The sequence below is a fragment of the Macrotis lagotis genome, chromosome 6, assembly GCF_037893015.1.
Source record: "Macrotis lagotis isolate mMagLag1 chromosome 6, bilby.v1.9.chrom.fasta, whole genome shotgun sequence".
Taxonomy (NCBI): Eukaryota; Metazoa; Chordata; class Mammalia; order Peramelemorphia; family Peramelidae; genus Macrotis; species Macrotis lagotis.
In genome coordinates this window covers 68,958,354-68,972,199 of record NC_133663.1, presented here as the reverse complement: position 1 = coordinate 68,972,199, position 13,846 = coordinate 68,958,354, and the positions used below count along the sequence as shown (strand labels likewise).

The 13,846-nt window shown below is 37.5% G+C and overlaps 1 protein-coding gene across 1 annotated transcript in view; it reads left to right on the top strand.

The window, feature by feature from the left end:
* Positions 1–13,846, top strand: part of PNKD (PNKD metallo-beta-lactamase domain containing) — a 64,932-nt gene that overhangs the window by 5,967 nt on the left and 45,119 nt on the right. Inside the window, exon 2 of the mRNA XM_074191379.1 lies at positions 13,164–13,272. The gene's annotated coding sequence lies outside the window, so the exon portion shown is untranslated. The remainder of the gene's footprint in view (positions 1–13,163; positions 13,273–13,846) is intronic.

Here is a 13,846-nt window from a genome sequence, read left to right as displayed (position 1 = left end):
TTAAGTGGCTTGCCCAAGGCCACACAGCTAGGTAATTAATGTCTGAGCCCGGATTTGAACTCAGGTACTCCTGACTCCAGGGCCAGTGCTCTATCCACTGTTATACCTAGCCATCCCCATTTTGTTTTAAAGAACGAAACAAAATGAAAATCCTCCCCCTCCCCCAGAAATTTCTGCTTTTGTTCCAAAAGTCTAGCTGATTGGAGGGGGAAAAAAGAAGCTTCCATTGGAATAGGAAAGGGCAGAACCAAGATGGCAGAGAAAAGGGAAGAGCTCACCTGTATTCTCCCAAATTCCCCTCCAAACAACTTTAAATAAAAAAGACTAACAAATAGCTTATATTGATCTTAATTTTGAATACTAATTCACTTTGCAAAAATAAATTTTATCTGTGTGTTGGCTCCATCACATTTATAGCAAATCATAATGGCTATTAAAATAGTTATAAAATGATCTTGATGATTGGTTTTGACAGCTAATGTCAGTGCAAATAAAAGTGACCTGGCTTTGAATCTTTCCCTTATTTCTTTTCTTTTTTTTTTTTTTTAAGATTTTTCAAGGAAATGGGGTTAAGTGGCTTGCCCAAGGCCACACAGCTAGGTAGTCATTAAGTGTCTGAGGCCAGATTTGAACTCAGGTACTCCTGACTCCAAGGCCAGTGCTCTATCCACTGCGCCACCTAGCCACCCCTCCCTTATTTCTTGATCTTTAAGTTCTTGACCCTGAAATCAGCCTCTCTAAGGCTTCTAACAATTGTAGTTAGTAAGTTTGGATTTTTTCTCCTTTTCTTTTATCCTAGAAACCAAGGAAATTTCTTCTCTGCATTTTATATTCTACTTCTTCTATTAGTTTAACCCTGTAGACCCCATGTGTGACAATATAGATTAATCTTTTAGTTACATGATATGATTGCCTACAAACACCCAGATTGAAGAATCCTTCCTGTATGTCACTTGCCTCAGTTTTTTCTTATGTGTAAAATAAAGGGGTTGAACAAGCTAAGTTTCCTCCATGTTCTAGATTTATGTAACTACATCTTATATTTGTAGTAAATAAGTAGTTACCGCTCAGCACTGCTTGTCCTTTTCTACCCATTTCTGTTTCTATTACATTTCTCTAATATTCAGATGGTAAGTTGGATCATTGTTTAAAAATACTAAGAGAAGAGATTGTCATATAAAATTTTAACAACAATAAAAAAGTATAGATGTGAAAATAAAGATATGTTTCATTAAGACAGGGGTTAATTTGTTATTTCCTGAAGTGTCTGAAAGCTTTTCATATCTTATCTATTACTGATTATATATAGTGGACATTTAATTGGAGTTTTAGGGGAGTGAATAAAGTATTGGCCTTGAAGTCAGGAAGACAGGAGTTCAAATCTAGCCTCAGACTTGATACTAACTAGCTGTGTGACCTTAGGCAAGTCACTTAACACTGATTGCCTCATATCTAGGACCATCTCCAGTTGTACTGACTGGTATCTGACCACTGGATTCAGATGGCTCTGGAGGAGAAAGTGAAGCTGGTGACTTAATGCAGCATCGCCTCACTCAAATCCAATTCATGTGCTTGTCATGACATCACCTCCCTGACATCATGGTATTCTTCAAGAATGAAGGACAAACTTTATTATTATTATTATTATTATGGAAAACTGCCCTGATATTCTAGAATCAGAGGGTAAAATAGAAATTGAAAGAATCCAAAAATCACCTTCTGAAATTGTTCCCAAAATGAAAATTCCCAGGAATATCATGGTGAAATTTCAGTGCTCCCAGGTCAAAGAGAAAATTTTGGAAGCAGTCAGGAAGAAACAATTCAAATATCATGAAGCCAAAGTCAATTTAATACAAAACTTGGCAGCTTTAAAGGATCAGAGAGCTTGTAATGTGTTATTCTGAAGGACAAAGAAACCAAGATTACAATCAAGAATCACATACCCAATAATCTTTCAGGGGGGAAAAATGAATATTCAATGAAATAGAGGACTTTTCAAATACCATAATGAAAATATCAGAACTGAATAGAAAATTTATTCAAATGCAACTCTCAAGAAAAGTATATTTTATTTATTTTTCCAACTATATACAATGGTAGTTTTCAATAATCAATTTTTGAATTTCACATCTTTCTCCTTCCCTCTCTTCCCTCCCCCTCCCACAGACAGAGTTTAGTTTAGTTTAGGTTAGGTTGAAGTTTCTCTTTCTTTGTTTACTTTTACAACATAACATATTGTAGTAATGTGAAAAGATAAATAAAAAAATGTAATTGAGATGATTTGAACAAATAATTAAAACTGCAATTCAATATTTAAAAAAGTTGTCTTAAGCATTACATATTTTTTTCTGTAATGTTTTTCCTGTTTTGATTTGATTCAGATACCATCAGTTCTGTCTTTGGGATGGATAGCATTCTTTATCACAAGTCCATCAGAGAAATTGCTTCTATGGAAGGGTAGGTCCTGAATCAACACAGAGGTGGTAAGGGTATCCCCCGGCAGAGGAAAGCAAATGAGTAAAGGGACAAAAGGCAAGATTAGGCAACAGTAAGTAGACCAACCTGACTGAAATGTTTTTAAAGGGAAATAAGGAGAGAGAAAGTTTCCAAGGTGGAGTTGGAACAGATTGTGGAGTGCTTTCGGGACTTCTTGATAGAGAGAATGCCACCTTTGACCTTATTCTGAGTATGGGATTAGTAATCCTGGCTTCTGTCTCCACCATTTAAAAAAAAATGGCTATGCTCTTGGCTCAGTTAAAATGTAAATATTTAATCTCACTCCTGTATGCATTAATCCAATTGTCAAAATGTTTTCTGAATGTTCATATAAATCATAGTGGATGTTGCAGTTGGTAACCTGGAGAGGGTTAAATGTCTTCATATATTTAATTTAATATGGTAGACTTTTACTGGACAATCCAACAAACATTTATTAAAGGTCTGCTCTGCCTTAGGCACTGCATACTTAACCACTTTGTCACTGGCACTCTGTTGAGGGAATAGAAATGATTACTGCATGGTTTCCACCTTCACCTGTGGATATTCTGATATGATAGGAGAGAAAAGGCAAAGTAACTCACATTGACCCTGGAGAGTCCTTTCTTGGAAACAACCTTCTGAGGTAGCCAGTGACTATGTTATTATTTCCATGTTCTACAAAGAGATGATTGGAAAATCACACAAGGACCTGGTCCATAGAAAGTACAGAAAAAATGTTTGATAACTGATCAATTGATTGAGGAAGGAGAGGTTATGATCAAAGCAGGGGAGGCTTTTTGCAGTGAGTCCTGCAAACTTTTCAGCCAGGTTGAAACAGGATCAGAGGAATCCCTTAGGAAGATTAATGTATCAGCTGAGAGTAGGAGAAAATGAAGGGGAGGAAGACTGGAGGAAGGGAGAGCTATTAGGAAGCCATTCAAATAATTTAGAAAGGAGTAAATGAAGGGTGCTGTCAGTGAGAATGACAATAAAAGGCACAGACTAGAGAGATACAGAGGGAACAGAAGTGAGAGAACTTGGTGATTAATTAGATGAAGGGGAAAGAGATTTTTTTAAATGGCTCTGAGGTTTAAAGTCTAGGCAAATGGAAGGGGGAGGATATGACTCAGAGATAGGGAAAATAGGAAGAGGAGACTAGGAGAAAGGTGATTGTATTTGGGGTGGATAAACTGTGAGATCTTGAGGGAAATCTCTTAATTGCTGTCTGCCTCAGTTTTCCTCATATGTAAAATAGGAGTGTCTTTTTTATAAGAATCTTTTTTTCCTCTTTTTTTGAAAATTTTATTTTTTAATTTTACAATTTTTTCCCCTAATCTTGCTTCCCTCCCCCCCACCCTCCATAGAAGGCAGTCTATTAGTCTTTTTTTTTAGTTTTTTTTTCTTTTTTGCAAGGCAAACAGGGTTAAGTGGCTTGCCCAAGGCCACAAAGCTAGGTAATTATTAAGTGTCTGAGACCGGATTTGAACCCAGGTACTCCTGACTCCAGGGCTGGAGCTCTATCCACTGCGCCACCTAGCCACCCAGTCTATTAGTCTTTATATTGTTTCCATGCTATACATTCATCTAAGTTGAATGTGTTGAGAGAGAAATCATATCCTTAAGGGAAAAAATAAACTATAAGAGATAGCAAAATTACATAATAAGATAATGGGTTTTTTTTTAAATTAAATAGTCTTTGGTCTTTGTTCTTTGGTCTTTGTTCAAACTCCACAATTCTTTCTCTGGATACAGATGGTATTCTCCACTGCAGATACCCCAAAATTGTCCCTGATGGAATGAGAAAGTCCATTAAAGATAGATCATCAACCCCACATTTTTGTTACATTTACTTTTTTATTTTTTTACTTTTGTAATTCTTTTTCAAAATATATTTTATTTAGTTCATTAAATGATTCCCAAATAAATGTAAAAAAGATTAACATCCATTCAAAAAAATTTTGCATATTTAATTCCCTCCCTCCCCTCCTTCCCCTCCCCCTCCTTCAGAAGGCAAGATATTTGATATGGATTATATATGTAAAATCATACAAAACATAATTCCATATCAGACATGTTGTAAAAGGAAAAAACAAGAAAATAAGTTAGTATACTTCAATTTGCATTCAGAGTTTATCAATTCTCTCTCTGGAGGGTATAGTATTTTTTCATCATGAGTCCTTGGGAATTATTTCAGATTATTGTTTTGATCAGAGTAGCTAAGTCTTTCACAGTTGATGATTCTTATAATATGGTTGCAATATTGTATACAATATTCTCTTGGTTCTGTTCACTATATTTTGCTTGAGTCTAGGTTTTTCTGAAAACATCATCCTTATCATTTTTTTTTTAGCACAAAAGTATTTCATCGCTATCATGCACCACAACTTATTCAGTTATTTTCCAATTGATCAACAACCCCTCAATTTCTACTTCTTTGTCAACACAAAGAATTGTAAGAAATATTTTGGGGGCATGTAGGACCTTTTCCTTTTTCTTTGATCTCTCTGGGATACAGACTTAGTAATGGTATTCCTGAATCAAAGGGTATGTACAGCCCTTTGGGCATAGTTCCAAATTGCTTTCCAAAATGGTTGGATCAGTTTATAATTCCACTAATAGTACCAGCATTTTCCATTTCCTTTTTCTGTCATATTATCCAATCCGTTAGATATGATGTTGAATTCTCAGAATTGTTTTTTTAATATTTAATATTTATTTATTCTCATTTTGTACAAATAATAGTTTTTTATACATTAATAAAATATTCTTGTTTAAGAGTAAACAAAATACCCCGCCCCCCAAAAAAATACAGACTCGCTTGAGCGATAAAGTAAAGGGAAGAGAAAAAAATTAATTTTTTTATTAAAGATATTATTTGAGTTTTACAATTTTCTCCCAATCTTGCTTCCCTCCCCCCACCCCCACCCCACAGATAGCACTCTGTCAGTCTTTGCTTTGTTTCCATGCTGTACCTTGATCCAAATTGGGTGTGATGAGAGAGAAATCATATCCTTAAAGAGAACAGAATTCTCAGAGGTAACCAGATCAGACAATAAGATATCTGGGTTTTTTTTTTCCCCAAATTAAAGGGAATAGTCCTTGTACTTTGTTCAAACTCCACAGCTCCTTATCTGGATACAGATGGTACTCTCCTTTGCAAACAGCCCAAAATTGTTCCCAATTGTTGCACTGATGGAATGAGCAGGTCCTTCAAGGTTGAACATCACTCCCATGTTGCTGTTAGGGTGTACAGTGTTTTTCTGGTTCTGCTCATCTCACTCAGCATCAGTTCATGCAAATCCCTCCAGGTTTCCCTGAAATCCCGTCCCTCCTGGTTTCTAATAGAACAATAGTGTTCCATGACATAGATATACCACAGTTTGCTAAGCCATTCCCCAATTGAAGGACATTTACTTGATTTCCAATTCTTTGCCACCACAAACAGGGCTGCTATGAATATCTTTGTACAAGTGCTGTTTTTACCCTTTTTCCTCATCTCTTCAGGGTATAGACCCAGTAGTAGTATTGCTGGGTCAAAGGGTATGCACATTTTTGTTGCCCTTTGGGCATAGTTCCAAATAGCTCTCCAGAAGGGTTGGATGAGTTCACAGCTCCACCAACAGTGCAATAGTGTCCCAGATTTCCCACATCCCTTCCAACAATGATCATTATCCTTCCTGGTCATACTGGCCAATCTGAGAGGTGTGAAGCTTTACCTCAGAGAAGCTTTAATTTGCATTTCTCTAATAATTAATGATTTAGAGCATTTTTTCATATGGCTATGGATTGCTTTGATCTTCTCATCTGCAAATTGCCTTTGCATATCCTTTGACCATTTGTCAATTGGGGAATGGCTTTTTGTTTTAAAAATATGACTCAGTTCTCTGTATATTTTAGAAATGAGTCCTTTGTCAGAATCATTAATTGTAAAGATTGTTTCCCAATTTACTACTTTTCTTTTGATCTTGATTACATTGGTTTTATCTGTGCAAAAGCTTTTTAATTTAATGTAATCGAAATCATCTAATTGGTTTTTAGTGATGTTCTCCAACTCTTCCTTAGTCATAAACTGTTCCCCTTTACATAGATCTGACAGGTAAACTAGTCCTTGATCTTCTAATTTGCTTATAGTATTGTTTTTTATGTCTATGTCCTGTAACCATTTGGGTCTTATCTTGGTAAAGGGTGTGAGGTGTTGGTCTAATCTAAGTTTCTTCCATACTAACTTCCAATTATCCCAGCAGTTTTTATCAAAGAGGGAGTTTTTATCCCAGTGGCCAGACTCTTTGGGTTTATCAAACAGCCGATTACTGTAATCATCTCCTGCTTTTACACCTAATCTATTCCACTGGTCCACCACTCTATTTCTTAGCCAATACCAGACAGTTTTGATGACTGATGCTTTATAATATAATTTTAGATCGGGTAGTGCTAAGCCACCTTCGTTTGCATTTTTTTCATTAAGCTCCTGGCAATTCTTGACTTTTTATTTCTCCATATGAATTTACTTACAATTTTTTCTAACTCATTAAAGTAATTTTTTGGAATTTTGATTGCTAGGGCACTAAACAGATAGTTTAGTTTTGGTAGAACTGTCATTTTTATTATATTAGCTCTCCCTATCCATGAGCAGTTGATATTTGCCCAGTTATTTAAATCTGATTTAATTTGTGTGAGAAGTGTTTTATAATTGTTTTCAAAAAGATTCTGAGTCTGTCTTGGCAAATAGACTCCCAAATATTTTACACTGTCTGAGGTTACTTTGAATGGGATTTTGCTTTCTAGCTCTTCCTGCTGTTTCTTGCTAGACATATATAGAAAAGTTGAGGATTTGTGGGGGTTTATTTTATAACCTGCAACTTTGCTAAAATTGCTAATTGTTTCCAGTAGTTTTTTAGATGATTTCTTGGGATTCTCTAGGTAGACCATCATGTCATCTGCAAAGAGTGAGAGTTTTGTCTCTTCCTTCCCAATTCTAATTCCTTCAATTTCTTTTTCTTCTCTAATTGCTGATGCTAACATTTCTAATACAATATTGAATAGTAGTGGTGATTATGGGCACCCTTGTTTGACCCCTGATCTTATTGGGAATGCCTCTAGCCTCTCCCCATTGAATATAATGCTTGTTGATGGTTTCAGATAGATACTGCTAATTATTTTAAGGAACAGTCCATTTATTCCTACACTCTCTAGTGTTTTTAATAGGAATGGGTGCTGTATTTTGTCAAAAGCTTTTTCAGCATCTATTGATATGATCGTATGATTTCTGATAGGTTTGTTATTGATATTATTGAGTATATTAACAGTTTTCCTAATATTGAACCATCCCTGCATTCCTGGAATAAATCCTATTTGATCATAATGTATTATCCTAGTGATGACTTGTAGTCATTTTGCTAAGATTTTATTTAGGATTTTTGCATCTATATTCATCAGGGAAATAGGTCTATAATTTTCTTTCTCTGTTTTAACTCTTCCTGGTTTAGGTAACAGTACCATATTGGTTTCATAGAAAGAGTTAGGCAGAGTTCCATCTTTCCCTATTTTTCCAAAGAGTTTATATAGGATTGGAAGCAATTGTTCCTTAAATGTTTGGTAGAATTCACTTGTGTATCCATCAGGCCCTGGAGATTTTTTTTTAGGGAGTTCAATAATGGCTTGTTGAATTTCTTTTTCTGAGATAAGGTTGTTTAGGTATTTAATCTCTTCTTCATTTAACCTGGGCAACTTATATTTTTGTAAATATTCATCCATTTCACTTAGATTATCAAATTTATTGGCATAGAGTTGGGCAAAATAATTTCAAATGATTACTTTAATTACCTCCTCATTGGTGGTGAGTTCACCTTTTTCATTTATAATACTAGCAATTTGGTTTTCTTCTTTTTTTTAATCAAATTGACCAGAGGTTTATCAATTTTATTGTTTTTTTCATAATACCAACTTTTGGTTTTATTTATTAATTCAATAGGTTTTTTGCTTTTGATTTTATTAATTTCTCCTTTAATTTTTAAAATTTCTAATTTGGTATTTGATTGGGGATTTTTGATTTGTTCTTTCTCTAATTTTTTTAGTTTCATGTTTAGTTCATTGATTTCCTCTTTCTCCAATTTATTCATATAAGCATTTAGAGCTATAATATATCCCCTGAGAGTTGCTTTGAATGAATGCCATAGGTTTTGGTATGTTGTTTCATTATTATCATTATCTAGGATAAAATGCTTGATTCTTTCTATAATTTGTTTTTTGGTCCACTCATTTTTTAAAATGAGGTTATTCAGTTTCCAATTTGCTCTGAGTCTATATCTCCTTGGCCCAGTATTGCATATGACTTTTATTGCATTGTGATCTGAGAAAGATGTATTCACTATTTCTGCCTTTCTGCAGTTGATCATTAGGTTTTTATGTCCTAGTACATGGTCAGTTTTTGTATAAGTTCCATGTACTGCAGAGAAAAAGGTATATTCCTTTCTATCCCCATTCAGTTTCCTCCATAAGTCTACCATATCTAATTTTTCTAACAATCTATTTACCTCCCTAATTTCTTTCTTGTTTGTTTTATGATTTGATTTAGCTAGATCTGATAGCGGGAGGTAGAGGTCTCCTACTAGAAGAGTTTTGCTGTCTATGTCTTCCTGTAATTCCTTCAGCTTCTCCTCTAAGAATTTGGGTGCTGTCCCACTGGGTGCATATACATTCAATATTGAAATGACTTTATTGTCTATGGTACCTTTTAGGAGGATAAAGTTTCCTTCCTTATCTCTTTTAACGCTATCTATTTTTGCTGCTGCTTTGTCTGAGATAAGGATTGCTACCCCTGCTTTTTTTACTTCAGCTGAAGCAAAATATAATTTGCTCCAACCTTTTACCTTTACTCTATATGTATCTCTCTGCTTCAAATGAGTTTCTTGTAAGCATCATATTGTAGGATTCTGGTTTTTAATCTACTCTTCTATTTGCTTACATTTTAAGGGAGAGTTCATCCCATTCACATTCAAGGTTATGATTACTAATTCTTTATTGCCCTCTGTGCTATCTTCTCTCTGTTTGTATTTTTCCCCTTCCCCCCCTTTTATCCATATTCCCCAGTATTTTGCTTTTGAATACCACTCCCTTCAGTGTGTTTGAAAAAAAATTAAAATTAAAAAAAATAGTAATAATTGTTGGTATGGCCAGGTGGCACAATGGATGGAGCACCAGCCCTGGAGCCAGGAACACCAGAGCCCATATCCAGCTCCATACATCCAACAATCACCCAGCCATGTGACATGCAAGCCACCCCAACCCCACTGCCCTGTAAAAACCAAAAGAAAAAAGAAAAAAAAAGACCCAAAATAAAATAGTAATAATAGTAGGGTGGCTGGGTGGCAGACAGAGCATTGGCCCTTGAGCCAGGAGCACCCAGGTCCAAATCCAGCCTCAGACACCCAACAATCACCCTGCAATGTGGCTCCAGGCAGGCCACCCAGCCCCATTTGCCCTGCATCCCCCCAAAATAATAATAAAAAATGTGCTTCAGTCTTTGTTCCAACACCAACAACTCTGTCGCGGGTGGATCACATTCTTTATGATAAGTCCATCACAAAAGTTACTTCCATATTTTTCCACCGTTGCCATTGCTGATCGCAACTCCCTCCTTTTGTATTTCTCCACTACCATGTACTATATTTTCTCTCTCCTTTCACTCTGACTCTGCTGTAGGGTAGCTGAATGGGGCAGCAGACAGATCCCTGGTCCTGGGGCCAAGAGGCCCTGAGCCCCTCTACCACCCCTTCGGCCCAGCATCCACCTGGCCCTATGGTCCAGGATAGGCCATCCAATCCCAGCCCCTTGAAGAAGTAAAAAAGAAAATGTGTTATATCTGACTACTCTCCTCCCATGGTCCATCCTCTCCTCCTTCATTCACATCCCCACCCCTGCCCCCTGTCCCCCCCTCTCCTTCTTACTCCAGATGCCTATACCCCATTGAGTATATATGCTGTTTCCTCTCCTAGCCACATCTGATGAGAGCAAAGATTCCCTCATTCCCTCTTGTCTTCCCCCCTTCCATGTCATTGCAATAGCTCATTGTAATAAAGAAAAATCTTATTATATGAAATAGCTTGGCCTATTCCCCCATCTCCTTTTTCTTTCTCCCATTACATTTCCCTTTTTTCTATTGACTCCATTTTTACACCATATTTTATCTTCAAATTCAGCTTTCTCCTGTGCTTCAACTATAAAAGCTCATTCTACCTGCTCTATTAACTGAGAAGGTTCACATGAGTATAATCAGTGTCATTTTTCTATTCAGGTATACATGCAGTTCATCATTATTAAGAAGTCTCTCATATTTTCCTCTTCTCCTCCACTCTCTATGCTTCACCTGAGTCCTATATTTGAAGATCAAACCTTCTGTTCAGCTCTGACCATTCCAACAGGAACATTTGAAATTCCCCTGGTTCATTGAAAGTCCATCTTTTTTCCCTGGAAGAGGACATTCAGTTTTGCTGGGTAGTTGATTCTTGGTTGCATTCTAAGCTCTTTTGCCTTCCAGTATATTATATTCCAAGCCCTATGAGCTTTTAATGTAGTTGCTGCTAAGTCCTGTGTGATCCTGATTGCAGCTCCACAATATTTCAATATTTGAATTGTGTCCTTTTGGCTGCTTGTAATATTTTCTCTTTGACTTGGGAGTTCTGGAACTTGGCTATACTATTCCTAGGGGTTGGTTTTTTGGGATCTCTTTCTCGGGGGGATCTGTGGATTCTCTCCATTTCTATTTTGCCCTCTGCTTCTAGGATATCAGGGCAAATTTCCTGTAGTAATTCTTTGAAAATGATGTCAAGGCTCTTTTCCTGATCCTGACTTTCAGGTATTCCAATAATTTTTAAATTATCTTTCCTAAATCTGTTTTCCATATCAGCTGTTTTTTTCAATGAGGTGTTTCACATTTTCTTCTAATTTTTCTTTTTTTTTTTTGGTTTTGAAGTAATGAGTCCTGATTTCTTGTAAATTCATCAATCTCCCTGAGTTCTATTCTTTGTCTGAAGGATTTATTCTCCTCAGAGAGCTTTCTTATCTCCTTTTCCATCTGGTCAATTTTGCTTTTTAAAGCATTCTTCTCCTCAATAACTTTTTGAACTGTTTTATCCATTTGACCTAAGCTGGTTTTTAGCATGCTATTTTCTTCAGCATTTTTTTTTTTGGATTTCCTTGACTAGGCGCTTACTTCATTTTCATGTTTTTCCTGCATCTCTCTCCTTTCTTTTCCCATTTTTTCTTTTAAGTCCCTCATTTGATTTTCAAAGTCTTTTTTGAGCTCTGTCATAGCCTGAGCCCAATTTCTGTTTTCTTGGAGTCTTTAGATACAGGAGCTTGTGTTTCCTCATCTTCAAACTGAGCATATTGATCCTTCTTGGGATCATAGATAATGTATTTCTCAATGGTGTTCCTCTTTTTTCTCTGCTTGCTCATTTTCCCAGCCTAATCCTGTTTTGGGGGTGATTCCTGAGCTTTTGGGACACTCCTACAAGGGTCTCAGTGTGTGAGGCTCTGTCCTCCCTCCTGGTCTGTGAATGACCACATGTGCCCCCCCCACTGGGCTAAGGTGGAGGGGGCCCCTGCTGTTCTATGGGGGGACCTAGACTGCGATCAGGATCTGAATGTGTTCAGAGCCCCAATGTCCTGTTCCAGGGGCAGAGGACAGAGCTCCGCAGTCTCTCTTCACTCCCCTCCCTCAGCTCAATGGGCTCATGCCCTGGGGACTCATGTCCTAGGGGCTCCTGCTTACTGGCTCCACCTGCTTATGTTTCCTGGATCTGGAATGCAGTGGCCACACTGCTTGCTGTGTGTCCTGAGGGTTGGACTTCACGTGCTCACTCTGGCAGAGGTCCCCCGCTGTTCCCCCAATTTGTGCCCAGTGCTCCTGGGGGCGTAGGTCAGGAAACTCCCCTGCTGCTGTGAGCCACAGCTCCCAGTGCCCTGGGGCTGCCTCCGGGAGGCTGAAGTTCTTTTGCTCTGGCAGGCCACCCCTCTGGCGGACAGCCCCTCCAACCCCACGGAGCAGAGCCTTTATGCTCTTTTCCAGGTTACCCTGAGTAGGAGAACTGCCTCACTGGGTCCCTCTGTGGTTCTGTCTCTCAAAAATTTAGTTAGAGTCCTTATTTTTGAAGATTTATGACTTTTGTTACATTTACAATGTTCTTCTGGTTTTGCTTATCTCATTCAGCATCAGTTCATGCAAAATTTTTTCAGGCTTCTCTGAATTCCATCCTTCCTGGTTTCTAATAGAACAATAGTGTTCCATAACATACATATACCACAATTTTTTCAACCATTCCCCAATTGATGGACATTCCCTAGATTTCCAATTCTTTGTCAACACAAACAGAACTGCTATGAATATTTTTGTACAAGTGATGTTTTTACCTTTTTTCATGATCTCTTCGGGGTATAGACCCAGTAGTGGTATTGCTAGATCAAAGGGTGTGAGGAATGTAGAGTGTTGGTCTTCACAGGGTGTGTGGGGGGGCCCTAGGGGAATCCATTAAAAATGGGGAATGGCCCAGCCAATCACTAAACTGGTTAAGTTTTCCTAATCCCATTCTAGAGATTGAAAACCCAAGATTAGAAGAATCTAATCCTCAACCAGTCAAGAGTGACCTAGAGATCTTGACCTAATGCAACTGTGTTTCCTCAATTAGGTAACTGAAGAGATGAGGAACAAAAGAAAATAAAAAAGAAAACTCCAAATGGGATCATGAAGAGTTGGACACCAAAAGGACTGAACAATAAAACAATTTACATATGATGGTAAGACAATTCTGATTGGTAAACTTTTCAATGAGGAGGTGGGATTTTAGAATCTCATTAGCTCCTCCCCATTAAAGCATCATCACTTCTGGGATTATCTCAGGTGATGGGAGTAGTCCTCTAGACCTAACCTTCTCATTCAGCCTGGCTGATCCCTGTTCCCAAAAGTTGTGCAAAGTTAAAACATGGGGGTCAGGGGGCAGCTAGATGGCACATTGAATAGAACACTAGCCCTGAGGTCAGTGAGTTCAAATCCAGCCTTAGACCCTTGATACCTATGAATTGTGTAATCCTGGGCAAGTCACTTAACCCCAAGTCTTCACCAAAAACAAAGAGAAGTCATGGGAGTCACTCACAGGCAGCTAGGTGGCACAGTGGATAGAGCACCAGCCCTGGAGTCAGGAGGACCTTAGTTCAAATTTGGCAAATTTGGTAAAAAAAAAAAAAAAAAGATTAAAAGAAGAAACACAAATTAAATAAAATATTCAACTTGACCAGTCTCAACCTCCCCATATGTGAATGACTGCCACCTTCTGCTGACACATACTAAGTTCTAAGACCCTGAATAACTCCC